Source organism: Pinus tabuliformis, chromosome 5_1 (genome assembly GCF_031772625.1).
Source record: "Pinus tabuliformis cultivar Carrire ecotype Pingquan chromosome 5_1, CPIR1, whole genome shotgun sequence".
NCBI lineage: Eukaryota > Viridiplantae > Streptophyta > Pinopsida > Pinales > Pinaceae > Pinus > Pinus tabuliformis.
The window spans coordinates 244022888-244039903 of NC_142305.1; the positions used below are offsets into that span (position 1 = coordinate 244022888).

The window sequence follows — 17016 nt, forward strand, 5'->3', positions numbered from 1 at the left end:
TCGGCTGTGGACACTCGCCCTCGGTTGTGGACTTCGGTTTTCACTTGGGTTGTGGACAGTGGCGAGGTGTGTCTATTCAAGAAACCCTAGTGTCTCGTATATTTGGACCCACAGGTGTTCGGGCTGGTTTTTGAGGGCAGGAGTCGAAGAAAAGTTGCTCTGTAACGGTGGGCTAGTTAGGCCAGTATTAATTTTTTAGGTTATGGGAAAGGGGAAGAACAAGGGAAAGTCGATGGCCAACGATGAGGTTGAGGTCGAGAAGGAAATCTCTGTTTCTGAAAAGCTGGAAACCAAAGAAGAGCCTAAGGTAGACAAAGATTCTTAAAAGCCTGATGAACCCGCGAACTTGGCTATAGATGAAGTTGTTGATGGTGCTCTAGAGGAAAAGACTGGAGGTGAGAAGAACGAGGAAAAGGAAGAATATGTGAAGAAAGGAGACAAGAAATCTGGCAAGAACAAGGAGAAAAAGAATAAGAAGAAGGCACAGGCTGAGGATGATAAGAAACCTGAAACAACTGGTGGCATGAAGGAAGACATTCAAGGGCTAATATTTATGTGTAACTCAAAAACAAAGGAGGATTATTTCTGTTATCATGTTTTTGAGTTGCCTGAGGCGTACAAGGAGCTTGTTGAAAAGGTTACAAATGGAATGCAACTCTTTTTGTATGAATTCAACTTTCGTCTAATGTATGGAATATACATCAGACTTGAACCTCCAGGTAAAGGTGGATATGAACTTGAACCTGATATATTCAAGACTTCAAAGAAGCCTTTTCCAGCCCAGGTACACTTGTGTATTCAGAAGAAATTCTTGCCATTGCCAGAGGAAAAAGACAAGGTTGTGATTAAAGATAATTACTATGGGAAAAACAAGCTCAAGTTTCAACTAAACATAGAACAGGTTAAAAATTTGTCCCAACTGTTTTGACCAGTACTATCACACCCCCAGGCCAGCGGTAGTCTTTCAACCGCACTTGGCGAGGTGCGGCACCACCGAACACTTTTTTTTCACCAATACTTATGTTCGTGGACTACGCCTAACCACTTATCCTACTTAGTTTGTGTTTCACAACCAAGTAATTATTAATGTTTCCTTTATACCAATGAACACCCATACACATCCATTATCATCAGCAATTATACAAGAGAACACAATTGCACAGTACAAAGGGAGGGGCAACTCCCTAAAAAATGAGTCTGCCTGAATAATATATTATGCAATTTTACAACAATTACAATGCTTTATAAGTATACTTGGAAACACCAAGTTTCATACTTAGCCAAATTTACATCATCATCACACCTCCGTGTGATAGCCAAGATTTCCTTGCCCAAGTAGGGCGGGCGCGCCCTCACACGAGCTACCAACCAAACTTCACAACCGAACCTTGTCGACGGGCGGGTGACCTCACCTGAGTCACCCTTCGTTTACCTTCGCACGGTGGGCGGGAAACCTCACCCAACTCACCAAGACACCCCCGCGTTTGCCTTTACACAACAGGGGGGTGCTCACCCGAGCTGCCCAAGAACCCGTGCATGCCTTCGCACAACCAGGCGCCCGCACCTTCACCCGCGCCCCAGCACCTTCACCGTGCTCCTTCATTCAACCAACGGGCACTCCTCACCCTATGCCTTTCACCCGATACACCTCTGTGCAATATCTCATGCAACCTTGCCAAAACTTGGGCGCATCCGGCTACACTTCAACCTGCACCTTGTATCTATGTGAACTGTGCCTTATTTCTTGATCGAAGGTCAAAGCGTGATGTTTCAAATGCCATTCATCACTCCAATATATACGTTGTCCAACACAGTCGTGCCATTCCCTTGGCTGACCCTTACAATTCATCAACCAACGCCTTTCCATAGCATTTCTATGTGGTCGGCCCATTGGCCTACTCTCCAACGCGATCCACCAACCATCGACTTGACTTAAGTGAACTCCCACGCTGTCCACCATATAAACACATAATCGTTCTCAACACTTCGCATTATTTTCCAAGTCGCCCGTGCACTCTCCTTCGCACTTCTCATCGGCGGACGAGTTATGAACCGCAGGTCCTTACATCCTCCTCCACTTGAAATCATTGTCATCCTCGAGAACATATCCTCCTGGTAGCCATCCACCAAGATCAACATCAACAACTGTCTCATCCTCGGTCCACGATATCAACTCCTCCACATATTGCAAACATCCCTGCAACATATGTAGAACTCCCATCTCCATCATGTGTCGTCCCATCCTGTGAATTGTCCTCCTTGTCTGCCTGATGCCAACATATCTCCATGCACTTTTGGACCCCATGTTTGAACTACTTTGGTAGCTAATCCAACTCTCACGCTCAAGCCATGAGAGTGAACATCCTTATGCCTTTACCATTCTATCTCGAATACTGCCACATCCTGGACTCACCAAGAATCTCACCCATGCTCAGGTCCATGGAAACTCCATCCCATCTGCAACATGTCATGATGCTTGATGCCAAGCCATCCCTGCACCATCTGTCATACCTTCTCAACCTGTTTCAAGGACTCACTGCCATGAGCAGCTAACAATGAGCCCCATCTTCTTTGGCATCTAAGAAGATGTAGAAGGAGTAGAGCTGGAAGGCTCACCCTCACTAATCATCTCAATCCATCTGTCAGGATTCTCTATCTCCATCCTCTATAGATAAGTGACCCGATCCTCCTCTCAGACATTCGGCCTCACATAAGCCTCATCATCATAATCATCATCCTCAACCACTTCTAGCCTCCTTGACAAATCCAAGATACTATCAGAAAGTGTCCTGATGATCAATGACTGCTCGGTATGCTTTGTCTCAACCATGGACAGCTGCTTACCCATATCTTCCATTCGCTTCTCATCCTCCATTTGCATCACTTCCAACTTACAATCAGGCTTTGTCACTCCAATGGTTGGTACACCAATGGGTACATCTTCCCTTCCATCGTAAATGTACAGCCTCTTCAAATGTGGAACAATCATAGCATTGAATTGTTTCAAGAATTCCATCCCCAACACAGCTTCATAGTCATCAATCCACACTATAGTGAGGTCGACTTTCCCTATGCATTCACCTAGTGTTGTGTCCACCTTTTCAACTACACCAAGAACCCAATCAGGAGGAGAATTCACTGTCTTCATTTGTGCCTTCACTGGTACAAATTTCAGCCCAATCCTTCTCACAGTCTTCACCCATGAAGTTGTGAGTAGCCCCACTATCCACCATAGTGAGTATATCAACACTCCCAATCTTCATTCGAACATACTCCAAACTGTTCCTCTCAGGATCCCTCCAAGAGACCACCTTTGTAGCAGCACCACCACCAAGTATCTGCATCATCCCCATAGAATCTTCTTCATTCTTCGCATTAGATTGTGCAATCGCAGCCACTTTCGGTCTAGAAGGACAATTATTCACCGTATGTGGTTCAGCACATATCCAACACTTCAAGGCTTTCTTCGTCTTCGACTTATCATCCAATTTCGAAGCATCATCCTTCTTCTTCTCTTTCAGTTTATCGAACTTCTTCTTCCTATCATCAGAAGTCTCATCATAATGCTCCACCAACCTATCCATAGCAGCAAAAGCTTCCTCAAGTGTTTTAATCTTCTACCTCTTCACTTCATTGCGTGCCCAAGGCTTCAATCCAATGATGAAGTTGAACACCTTGCCCCTCTCCACCATGTCAGGAAGTTCCAGAACCGCACTAGCAAACTCCCGCTGATATGTCTGTAGATTCCCTGTCTGCTTTATGAACTTTATCTTCATCCTTGCTTCCCATGTTTCATCTTGAGGACTAAAATGGGTCTACAAAGCTTTCTTCATCTCATCCCACGAAGTAATGTCGCCAGCACTACCATTGGCAATCTGATCCATTCTCCTTCGCCACCACATCTTAGCATCCTTTTTCAAGAACTAAGCAGCTACCTTCACCTTCGTCTCATCATCAGATACCCAATTGTTCCAAGTATTACTCCATTTCCCATAGAAAGTTTCCAAGAGTCTTTGCACTCCTTGTACCATCATAAGATTCTAGTTCCTTGACTTTCACATGAGGCACTCCTCCACCTGACTTATGCCTCACGGCCTTCTTCAACACCACGATCTCATCTCTGGCTTCGTCAAGAGATTTCTGCAAGTCCACGATCTCTGCCAAGCCTCGGTCTCTTGCCTCTTCAATCTCCTTGACCCTTACTTCAAGTTGTGTACACATAAGATCAGTGTACTCGTGTTGAATCTGGAGTTCATCGAGCTCTTCCCTCATCTTCGAATTGGCCTCTTGATCTTTCTCAACCAAGTCCATCTTCTTAGTCCAGTAAGCCTCTAAGTCCTCCATCTTTTCCAACACCTTTTCAATGAATGCCATAGTAGCATCCTTCGCACCATGACTAGACCCAACCTGAGATTCAGTTTCCATTGCTAACAGCTTCCTTCTTCTTTGCAATCTAGTTTCAACCATCCAACAGCTTCACCAAGATGCCTGCAACCATGAACCAGCTCTTGTTCCACTTGTATGTGAAACAACTTCCTTCACCTGCAAGTACCTGCTTCACTATCACCAATTTCCAAGCTCCCAAGTGTATATACACCTGCACTTCATCACGAGCAACCTTGCTCTGATACCACCTGTCACACCCCAAGGCCGGCGGTAGTCTTTCAACCGCGCTTTGCGAGGTGTGGCACCACCGAACACTTTCTTTTCACCAATACTTATGTTCGTGGACTACGCCTAACCACTTATCCTACTTAGTTTGTGTTTCACAACCAAGTAATTATTAATGTTTCCTTTATACCAATGAACACCCATACACATTCATTGTCATCAGCCATTATACAAAAGAACACAATTGCACAATATAAAGGGAGGGGCAACTCCCTGAACAATGAGTCTGCCCGAATAATATATTATGCAATTTTACAACAGTTACAATGCTTTACAAGTATACTTGGAAACACCAAGTTTCATACTTAGCCAAATTTACATCATCATCACACCTCCGTGTGATAGCCAAGATTTCCTTGCCCAAGTCGAGCGGGCGCGCCCTCACACGAGCTGCCAACCAAACTTCACAACTGAACCTTGTCGATGGGCGGGCGACCTCACCCGAGTCACCCTTCGTTTACCTTCACACGGTGGGTGGGTGACCTCACCCAAGTCACCAAGACACCCCCGCGTTTGCCTTTACACGATGGGTGGGCACTTACCTGAGCTGCCCAAGAACCCGTGCACACCTTCGCACAATCGGGCACCCGCGCCTTCACCCATGCCCCGACGCCTTCACCGTGCTCCTTCGTTCAACCAACGGGCGCTCCTCACCCTATGCCTTCCACCCGATACACCTCCGTGCGATATCTCGTGCAGCCTTGCCCAAACTTGGGCGCATCCAGCTACACTCCAACCTGCACCTTGTATCTATGCGAACTGCGCCTTCTTTACTTGATCGAAGGTCGATGTGCGATGTTTCAAATGCCATCCATCGCTCCAATATATACACTGTCCAACACAGTCGTGCCATTCCCTTGGCCGACCCTTACAATTCATCAACCAACGCCTTTCCATCACATTTCTATGTGGTCGGCCCGTCGGCCAACTCTCCAACGCGATCCATCAACCATCGGCTTGACTTAGGTGAACGCCCACGCTGTCCACCGTATAAACACATAATCGTTCTCAACACTTCGCATTATTTTCCAAGTCGCTCGTGCACTCTCCTTCGCACTTCGCATCGGCGGACGAGTTATGAACCGCAGGTCCTTACAGGTACCCTCTCAGAACAATCGTGGTCCATGAGATAGTAGGCCCGAGAAATCTGTTCATGATAATGCTAGGGTGGAAAGACGTGTACCATTTTTTTATCAGGTTCCCCAATTTCCATTATATCGACCTGACACAATATTGCCTCAGCGTGCACTGTTGTTTGATGCTTATTCTTTAAAAGCATCAGATCCTTATGCTTCTTCGTATCAGAGGCAGGCTCTACCTCCTGCTGATCCATTGCCTATGAGGAATGGGTTGTTATTGGATATTGATTATCGTGGGCTAGATACAGGGCTTGAATATAGATCATAATTATCTCGATGAGATCAATAGGCCTTATGTGCCAAGAGAGGCTGAATACGATGATTTTGCCCTTGATGATGCTACCCTTCATAGATATGACTTCACATCTCCTCCTAGACGTTCATATCCTTCACTCTTAGGGTCATCTTCACTGTATCGGTACTAATTGAGAATTTACAATTTCTCGATGTTTTGGTAGTGTACCTCTTTTAATTATCTTTGCAGTCTGGAATTATAAGGAGCTTGATAGTACATTTGGCAAAAACATTTCTATGGAAAAGAACATGCTATTAGTTTGAAAAACAGGTTGGATATTTGGTCATAAGTAGTTGTTCACGTGGGTTGGATATTTTCTCATAAGTAGTTGTTTATCTAAACCATTTTGGTGGATTACCATGCCATTTAATTCAACCAATATCTATTCCCAACACTCACGTTGTATCACTCTCTACATCAAAAATCCATGATGGTTATGTTAAACATGAAACATTAGGAATTTAATAATATATTTAATAGGTTTCTTGAGTCTTTTGGTATCTTGTTGTACATTGCATTTCTAATGTAAAGTACCTTATTCAACCCATTCCACACTATATTTTATAGCAAACTAGGTTTTTATGTCCTAATTGTGGTTTTTTTTCTCGATCTTTGATAGGGTTATTAATCCCCTCCCTATAATTCTTTGCTTTGGGGTCACCATGGCACAATCCTCACTTCCGAGGCAACTGGGAATTTTGATGTCTAAAATGGGCCTCCTAAGAAAAATGTACAACCAAAATAAAATTATAAAAACCAATACTATTCAATATGATGATGTAAACAATAGGGGATGATTCACCATTTTTGGAGTAAAAAAGTAAACAGATTAAAAAATAATAAAACTAATATTTCAACTCGTATTTTCAACTTAACTCCCTAAGGTTTTACTCAAATATCGAGTGGGAGTACTCGTTGGATGCAACATTTAATTCATCATCCAAGGAGTATCCATGTTGCATACTTTCGATGGACCCTACTACATGAAAAATGAGAAATACATGAGAAACATGATTGCAATCACGTTTTTTCATGTATTTCTCATTTTTCGTGTAGCGGAGTCCATAAAATGTATGCAACATGGGTACTCCTTAGATGAGGAATCGAATTATGCGTCAAACGAGTGTTTCCACTGGAAATTTGAGTAAACTCGTAGGGAGATAAGTTGAAAAATTAGTTTTTTCTTTTCTCCCTCTAAAATTTGATGATGTAATCTAATATTATTTTATTATTTGCAATATTGATTTATAATTTCCTTAGGAGGCCCATTTTAAACCTCAAAATTTCCATAATGACCATGTAGTACTTGAAAAAATCCTCTCACGTGGAAGCCAGTATTGCCCTCCCATTTCTTCACCAACATTTGAGACAATCACCTTCCCATCTCAACACTCAGTTGGTCCAATAACATACAAAATAAAATGACAACTTGAAGCATACAGAATGCAGAATAATAGGCTTAGTAAATACTTACTTTGAAGGTGTTGTGTTCATTATACGAGTCATAAAATATATCTGTCATAAGAGCCCACCCCCAGGACATCGAGGGCCAGATTTGAGCAAGGCAGTTAGTAGAGGATACCATGACAACACTATGAGTAATGCCACCAAGGTCAATGCACTACAACGGGTAAGCTCTTGGTTCCTGGACATGAGAAACACGCTCTCCTTGAGACACATTGAATTGGTTTCACACAATATAACATGAAGGGAAAGATCTCTAGCCACTAGCACTCTTCCATGATGGAGGCTGCAAGCTTGGCAACAGTGTCTCAGAGCTTCTTCATGATTTTCTTGGCCTCCTCCCTTTGTATGAAAATGAGGTGGGCCTTGATGGCACTATGTGTAGGCAGTGTCAATTATGGCCATGTGTATGTCTCATCCCATGTTATTTGCTTCGTCATGAGAATCACAACCATAGCCCAAATTTCGACATGCACACGCGACTACTAGACATGAACAAGATTCAAGGCAAGAGAATCATGCTGAACACCACCTCTACCTAGCCTCTCTGCTCATTTTTAGTGCTTATCAAGGTTGAACATCGAAGAAGAGAGTTTTTATAAACCCCTCCAACAGACGGCATAAATCTCTATTAAGTTCCTGCTTAAAGTTCATTAACTTTTTAGCCCAACCACTTTAATTTTCATTTTCTTTGTTTTGGGTTGGTTTTGGCTTTTTTTGGGTTCATCGTGTAAGCCCTAAATGTTTCTTGGGTATGGGTTGGAGGGTGGGTCAAGGGAAAGTATAAAAGTGGACCATTATTTTTAATTTAAATTAATACTTTTCATAAACCATTAATTAAAGTAGGGAGGGGGAAAGTGGACCATTTCTTTTAATTTAAATTAATAATTTTCATATACCATTGATTAAAGTAGCGAGGGGAGATTATGGTATTGAACCAATAATTTTTAATTAAAAAATATAAATCATGTAAATAGAAGTAAATTATCTAAAATAATTAGTGGTAATTTATGCCCATGGGGCATAGAATAGACAATGACAGGGTGTATTGTTAAGGCACTCAATGGTGTTAAGGTCACCAATTCGAAACTCTATAGGCAAAAATCTAGTCATGTTAAGGGCTAGTGTGGCCTAACTCAGGTGCGATCCCCTAGTGATTTTAATGGCTTATATGCCCCTGGGTCTCGATTATTTAAGCCAAAGGTTAAGTGTGTAGTCATCTCAAGACTCACACAACTTAGAAAACCAAAAAATATTAGTGGTGATTTATAAGGAAGCCAATTTCACTTTTTTAGATATATTTGGATTTTCAATAGTTAATCCATATTTTAATATTAAAAAAAAAATCTTCAATCAATTAAAAATCACTCTAGATTATGTTTTCAACTTAAAAGTATTTTTAATTTTTATATTTCCAATTTTGTTAAAGGCCAAGCATTTGAAGGGTATTGCCAATTGTGTTCAATGTTCAAGTTAAGGTAGTAGAATGAAAAATGATTGAACTCCTAGGAGCATAAGAGGCCATGATTATGTGAGATCTATGATAAACAATGTTATTAGAATATGTGAAAATAGATCAAATAATATGCAAACAAATCAAAAGGGGTTAGGCCTCCTTACTCACCTACAATGTCATGATCCTCCTATAAAGGAGAAAAAAGGTATTTACATCTCCACACATACATATAACAAAAGGAAATGAGAAAAATGAGGGAAAAGATAAATCTAACTAGGATATCAAATATGTCTTTGGTAGAAGGATATTAATCTCACACCTCACAAACACGGTTGAAGCCTTCCTTTGAGGTGATAATTTAAGGAGAGGATCAAACAAAGTGTGAATAAAGTATGCTTCTCAACGCTCAAATAAGCATGTGAGTGTAACATTTCATAGTAGGATTGAATATAATTCTTCCACTACTTACAGGCTTTGACAATAGAATGCAACTTGTTGTCATAGGTTGGGTATCTATGAAACCCATCATAGAGTGTCTAGCTATGATAGACCATCGAATGTCTGTGGCATGTGGACACTACATCAACAACATGAATGATTGGCTCATAGGGTCCCTATTGTGTAGCCATTCATCGATGAAAGCTACTTCCCCCATGGGATATAAGTAAAAACTGATAGTTTCAAAGGTAGGAATAATGGCGTGAGAGATAATATTGTTTCCATAAAGAAGAGAACCAAAAATAGGCTCATGAACACCATCAATATCTACTAGAGGTGTTGCAATGAAAGAAATAATGAATACAAAAGTTGCGGTCAATAGGATAGGGATCATCAACTAGGCTTCCCGATGTTCAATAATTTGAAGCCTTCAATGTGAAAACCTTTGACTTCACACATACCTAAAGGATGCTTCTATAGTAGCAGATGTTGCCGAAATTTTCAAGGGAAAGGTAGCGTTCACCCTATTGAAACTAATCTCCCAATGCCTTTTCTAGTCTCGGCCCGGTAGTTCCCATGACCATATGCTTGCGCTCTAATTGTTGGGGTTCTATCACGACTTCAAAGATCAGATCATTAAGCTCACAAATTACAGGATGATCAAGAAAAAATAAATGGGTAGGGTGTAAATGTAAATGAATTAAATTCAAGTTTAAAATAGTATTGATTTATAAAGTGTTATATGTATTTAGTTTGTTAATTTAAGGTCAATTGATAATTGATCTAGTCAAATGTCATATATTTGAAAAAATGTGAATGTTTGTTGGATATCTAACAAAAATTCAAATATTAGATGAACATAATTAGTGTCGTATATCTGACTAGTGTATCATTGGATATCCGACAATAATTGTGTTTATCGAATATCTGATAAAAGTTGGGGCTTTAAAAAAAATGCAAGAAAAATCTGACAGTATGACCGAACTGTCGAAGTATAGAAGTGTCAAATTTTTTGCCCATACGTACTAGTGAATTTTGCTAAATCCAGCATAAACTTCAACTCCAAGAGAGGCCCCAAAGGTACTTATGTCACTATCTGAATACCCCAAGAATTCCTATATATATATATATATATATATATATATATATATATATAATCTTGAAATGTTTTAGTCAATGGCACAAATTGCACCCACAAAATTGTGAAAGGCCACAGAGAGAGTAGGCTCCTCATTATAGAGGTAAGGTCAGAGAGAAAGAAGGGAAGCCAACCTAGGATAATGGTTAAAATAGTTTGAATTTTAATACCTTATGCCTTATGTAACAATTTGAGTCGAAGTAAAATAAGGGTATCAATTCGTATTAAAATGACTAATATAAATGACTTATTCATATTATTGTAGTACTTGTTAGGTAGTCGTAGTTTTGTTCTTAGAGTAATCTAGTCATTCATGTTATTTATTTTTAGTTGTATTACTTATTAGTTAGTCGTATATTTCAACTTGGGACTAAATTAGTCATTTATGTTAGTCGTTTTTAGTTAGGTCACTTAAAATTTCTCATTTTTGGTAGTATTTCACTTGGAAAAGCAGTGGTGACTAGCTTTTTTAGTCATTTAGTCACTAATTTCTCATTTTTTACTAGTGAAAGTTTCAGAGAGAGATGATTATAACGCAAAGTACATAAAACTTTGACCAATATTAAAATCTTAAACTTAGTGTTTATAATTTCAGATGATGATTGGATTAGAAGATTCTAAGAAATATAAATAAATTCATTATTTGACTCTTATTGCATAGAATTTTCATTCTCTTCATTATTACTTCTAGTCCAATTTTTGGTACCATTGACATTGTATCAAGTATATTGGTGATAGATAATAATTTAGAAGAAATTTATGAAAACTTCATTTAATTTTTATTTATTAATTCACACTTGACAGAGATAAATTCTTAGTCGAGTGTGTCACCATTTGTTCTTAGGTTTATGACGCAGGAGCATCCAACTCAGGCACCATGACCGAGTGTCAGTCTCTGCCAGGTCAAAAAGAAAAGTTGAATTTACTTTTATTAGTCTTTATGTTGGTTTACAGTATAGTAGGTAGGACTTTTATTCTTATTTTAATTTCCAACTTAACTAAGGGTAGTTGATCAGTTAGGGTCATTTTTTTGTCTATTGTTAACAAGTCAGGGATTAATGATTGTCCTATTATTTTAAAAAGAAAAAGGCAAATGTATTTTAAGGGAAAATCCTGTCATGAGATAGAAAGAATGACTAGTAACCAAATAACTATAAAATTCTGTAACTGAAAAGCAACTGTACAGTTTCATTAACTGGAACTGGGAAGCTATAAATGTAACAGGATAAAATCATGTAGGGGTTCAGTTCAATATCTCTTGCACTCAAATAAAAATAACAACAGAGAAATCAAAGTTCTATCCATCTGTATGTCTACTGTAATTTATGTTTTCCATTTAATGATTATCTGAGCATACAACTAACCATATACAGATTCTTGAAAATAAATTCTTCTTTATGTTTCCGGAGAGAAAGAACCAGTTCACATAGCGAGGCCAAAGAGCAAACACAGTACGAGGGTTTGTAATTCGTTCGAAGCAAACAACGAAAATAGAACAGGAGTGGTACAACCAGGGTTTAGTACAGGCCAAACACCTACAGGCCGAGCGAGAGTTTCCACAAATACATTTCAATTGACAGCCATATAAAATTGCCAGCATAGTTACAGGGTTCATGTAGAGCTATACATTATATCTCAAGCAAACTGAAGGTGCATAACAGCAGTTCTGGCTATGAATTCGGAGTAAACAAACAGCGAACGAAATTCAGGTAAAACAAACTTAATATTATTACATCTCCCTGAAGAATTTCCTTCCAAAAATTGCAAAGTCCAGCGTATTATAATTACATAACAAAACTGTAAAAACAAAGCCGTGAACGCTCAAACCATGAGCTATAAACCCTAGGCGAGGGTTTCAACCATAATATTCATACACAGCATAGATACATAGACCCTGAACGATAAACCCTAGGTGAGGGTTTAGAAAGGAGTTGCAATTACAAACAGAAGACTGCAATCGATACACAGTGGAAGCCAGAGTTCCGAAGCAATGGGGCTTTGCTCATAGTGAGCCATTGGACAAACCGATCTAACCCGAAGACGGAGTGAAAGACCAAAATGAAGACTAAAAGAAGTTCGAAGAGGCAGAGCCTACCAGACAAAACCGAGACGTGTATAGCCAAACCCTCCAACAACAAACCCTTAACACCTGCACAGCCATGATACACAGGTGTTAGCAAATACATTGCAGCAAAAGTGGAAGTATAGAGCTGGAAAGGAAAAACCAAAACGTTGAAATTGCAAACAATTACCTGAGAGTTTGTAGTGAGGCCAAAGACAGGCATCCCACCAACAGCGTCGACTGACTGTGGAGATCAAGGAGCAATCCAGGTCAGGAACTGTGGAAGGAAACTCATAAGTTGAAACAGAGAAAGAGAAATTACCTGTGTGTTAAGCCGGAGACGGAAGAAAGCCATCGAGCCGAACCTGGAAGCAAGCAAACATTGAGTTGCTAACCGGAATGAGTGATACCAGTGCATGAGTTGACATACGGCGGCCTGTAGAACTCACGGTAGAAGGAAACCGAAACACAACAGAGGTCACTTACCCAGGCAACCACAGGACGAACCACATCCGTCAACAAACCAAAGATTAAAGACCAACACAGTCATAGCAAAGAGCAACTAGAAGCGCACCCAGGACTTGCAGCATAGCTGCCCACCGAGACCTTGCAGAGCACTGTGGAGTAAACCCTCAACGGGCAACAGCAAATGACCGAAAAGACCAACGAACAAAGGGAACAAGCATAGAGTTGAGTGGGAAATGCAAACTCCAAGGCAAGTACCTTTCATTATTGCTTAATTGAATGCCACATAAACCAAAACCAAAAATATCTGAATTGCATTTCATCCACGTGTAGTCACTACCATATGATTTAATCAACCAAATAAACATTACAAAATCATTCCCATACGACAGTTTATAAAATTGTTGGGCTGGTCCCATCAGTTTACAACAACCCTCTTTTGTTTTGTACATAGGAAAATGAATAAAAACAAAAGGCCTTAAATATTTTATTTTTTTTGAAATCTTAACTCAGAGATCAAATTCATAAAGGTTTTGTAAATAAAATTATAACCTCCTGATTACCCAACCTTCCAACCACCTGACTAGCAATTTCGATCGACTACCAAAATTTTTATAAACAGTCCACCCGATCGCCTGACTCTCCGACTACCCGACCTAAAGAAAAGACCTGACTGTGGTATAGTTGGAGTCAGGATAGAACAAATAAATCATAAAATAAAGAAACACCCAACCTCCTAACTGTATGATCATCTAAATAAAATATTATTTTTCTTGATTTGCATACAGTCTGTTTTTTTATAAATATTTTCATTTTTTTCCGTTTCACATTCAATTGGTTATTTGTTAAATCAATAATAATTTTTTTAATGATTTATCGATTCATGAAAAGAAAAATAGTTGGTCTATCTACAGGAAACTAGTGAACATGTTCAATTGCAGTTTTCTCATATTTCTAAACAAAATTTTAAGGTTTTAGGGTGTTTTGCTTGCATGCTCTTTTCTTAAGTCTTGTTCAAATAAGAATTGAATTAAGGGAACAAAGTACTAATTTCAAAAAAAATTGTGTAAGCATAATGTTATTTTAGAGATTCCTGAATTCAATTTCAAATTTTAAATAAGAAAAACTTATATATGCTCTGTTACTATTTACAAGTTATAAAACGGGAAAAAGGGGAAAATCTCTAGTAGCAAAGCAACAAATGGAGCAAATTAGGGAAAAGATTAAGGATATGGATGATCCACTACTAGAGCAAGTCAACTTCAACGCATTCCTCATCTCAAATTCAACTTACAAAACACAAAAAGAAGGTACGATGAGATGGGAGAAGATATTTGAATTCTTTGAGCAAAGAGAATGGTTAAAAAACACGAGAACTAGTGAAACAAAGAAAAATCAGTTTGAAGCAATCATAGCAACAAAGTTACATAAAGTAGTAACTGAATTTTCCTCTATTATGACATGGTTTCATGGATTTTCTCTCATGTTGATATTAAAACCCAAACAATATAAGACAATAAATAAATTGTCATAGCCTCCTAGAAAGTTGAAGTCTTATCGGCCATATAGACTCTCAGTCCCCTAGAAATCCACCTTAATGTTGACCTCCGTAATAAGTTTCGAAGTACTAACTTGAAGAAATGTCAAGAGAATTATGATATAGTAATTGAAGACCAGTTGATAGAAGAAGAGAAAGGTTTCAATCTCAAAGAAAAAGAGGAATATCCCATAGCTATTTTTAAGAAGCCTGTTATATTTCTTATTAAAATGTTAACCAAATTATATAGGGAACAAGATCCTGAGCATTGCAAAATTAAATGGTTCCCACTAATCCATAGCATTTTGAATGAGGGGAAATGCCTAAACTTGGCTGACATCTTGTCACATAATATCACAGATTCATTAAAACTCTCATTACCATCATGGAAAATTTTAGGGGCTAATGTTCGCCTAGTGAGCTAATTTTCCATGATTTTTCCACAAAAAAAGATTCGCCAATTTCCAATTTTTATAAAAGAAGATTCGCCCAAATTTTATAATATAAAATTATTTTACCTTAAAAACCACCAACATTATATAGAGTCTATATATAAAATCATTATAAATCTGAATAATTTTACAAATATATCAATAAACATTTTATAATTTGCATATTAGGGATTAGTGAGATTTGCCAATGTTTTTAAACTTCAAGAAAATTTTACATCCTTAAAATTTTCCTTGATTATCATCTCCCCCTAGGTTTAAACATATTTTTTGTATGTGTTCTTATTTGATATATATTGTTATCACCTCAACTCCATTCCCACTCATGAAATGGAATTATCCATCTAACCAACAACTACCCATTCAAAATTATGCTCCTATTATATGGGAATCTATTTTTAAATACCATTTTTATGATATTTACCGTTATGTTTTGATTCCTTTCCATGAAATCCTGTTTGGAACAGTACCTCCCAGAATAAGTGAAAGTTTGAGACAAGGCCTAGAATCAATAGGTGATTGGTTTGTTGAGAAACTATTTTCATACGTTAGAATTTTTGGAAATGAATCTGGTCCCCACCTTCTGCCTTGATATATCCCAGAAAGACTTGCTTTGAGAGAAATGGCTGATCAAGTTGTTTTGAATGGGAAAGCCAAAAATTTGAGTAAGCTACAAAATAAAATATAGTCTAATTTTCCAATCAAGTTTGGTGACATCAATATCTGAGACAAAGGGTGTAGATTCAAAGAAGCCAAAGAGCTTCATGAAGTTTGGTTATTTCCTTTTCCTAATTATGACTATGATCCTAGTGGAATCTTTGGCATTCATTATATAACAGTTAGTTATATAAAAATATTCATCAAAAACCCCCTTTTGATGAGATTTTTATAAACATTGATGATTTTCAGCAGGCTGTTAAAAGAGGCAAACTCTTAAATAGTGAAACAATAAAATAATTGCAAGAGTTTAGGGAAAATATGTTCGAAATTTTCTTAAAGGAAAAGGATCTCCATCTAAAAATTTCATTTGAATAGTTAAAGTCGACTGAATTTTCCAGTTTAATTTCAACCAACTCACTTCATATCCTTTTATTGTTTTTCAAAAGGAACAAAGGGTAGAAACTGAAAAAATAGAAGATTTTGTTGTCACAGGTAAAGAAGTTGAAGTCACAATAATAAAAAGTTTGAAAGAGAAGCAGGAAAGTACAGGAACATCAAAGACTCCAGAAAAAAGAAAAAACAATTGAACATGAGATTATTGTGATTAATTCTCCTGAGGAAATAAAGAAAAAGAAACCAAAAACTATAGAAGTCAAAGAAATGGAATTAGATAAGAAGAAATAAAAACAAATATCTAGTGAAACCACCACCAAGGAAAATGAGGAAAAAATGGAATGATATAAGAAGATGGATACTATATCTACCACATCTCCTCAGGCATCAGTAACACCCATTTCTACAAATATTCCTCGGAAATTCTTTTTTTTTTAACTGGTTTCTGAGTTAGAGGCAGTGCCATATACAATCTCTTATTTGATAGATTATTATTTTAATACTCAAATGTTGGATTGAGGAGGCCTAACCCAAGTTTGGAGTTAATTAGCCAAGCAAGTCCCTGTACTACTGGCCCTTTCGGCAACAGCCCGCGGAGCACGAACTGAGGTCTCACCCGAAGCAGTATGGGGGGATGTTGGAACCAAGTTTCTACACCCTTGAGATGTCTGAGGGGTTAGTTTAGTCCAAATGTGAGCACCTTCGCACAAGTCGCTTCGCGCACTATCCTGACCTGTGAGGCCTTCGCAATCTGTTATAATCACCTTCGTGCAGCCCTAACTAGGGACTGAGATGACTTCGCGTTGCCCTAGTAGTGATATGTGCTACTTCCCCAAGTTACACCGTGTA

At 38.6% G+C, this 17016-nt stretch overlaps 1 pseudogene; it reads left to right on the forward strand.

Moving 5' to 3' along the window:
- Nucleotides 1-202: 202 nt before the first annotated feature.
- Nucleotides 203-6235, forward strand: LOC149164326 (uncharacterized; annotated as a pseudogene).
- Nucleotides 6236-17016: the final 10781 nt, after the last annotated feature.